The sequence below is a fragment of the Ursus maritimus genome, unplaced genomic scaffold, assembly GCF_017311325.1.
Source record: "Ursus maritimus isolate PB19 unplaced genomic scaffold, ASM1731132v1 scaffold_5, whole genome shotgun sequence".
NCBI lineage: Eukaryota > Metazoa > Chordata > Mammalia > Carnivora > Ursidae > Ursus > Ursus maritimus.
The window spans coordinates 54,530,821-54,531,279 of NW_024426663.1; positions in this window are offsets into that span (position 1 = coordinate 54,530,821).

A 459-nucleotide genomic window follows, 5' to 3' on the forward strand; every position below is an offset into this window, starting at 1 on the left:
ACCTGGTACATACGAGATATTCAGGGGTAGAGCAGAATTCGAACTGTGGATAACTATAACTTTGAAAATGATTGGTCGTTGTGAATTCTACACAGTACATAAATATAAAAAGTAAATGACTTGCTGGTGACCTATCCGCACGAATTTTCAAAGGACTATTTTTACTGCTTGAGACTCGAATGTATCCGACCCTGAGGGGCAATAGCTTGATTTATCTTTACCCCTCACGTCCTCTGGTTTCCTTCTGTTGTTCCTTCCGCTATAAAGACATTAGACTGTTGGGAAATCAGAGATGAAACTTCGAAGTTCCATTTTGGTCTGGCTTGGAAGCAAAATCAGGCCCGTGCGGATCTCCTTCAGACGTCTCTCACTCTAGCGGAGGGATACAGGGGAAAATTGTCCATCACAGGTGCGTTGGCAGACCGGACTTAGCAGAAGTGGCGGGGGCGGGGGGGCGTG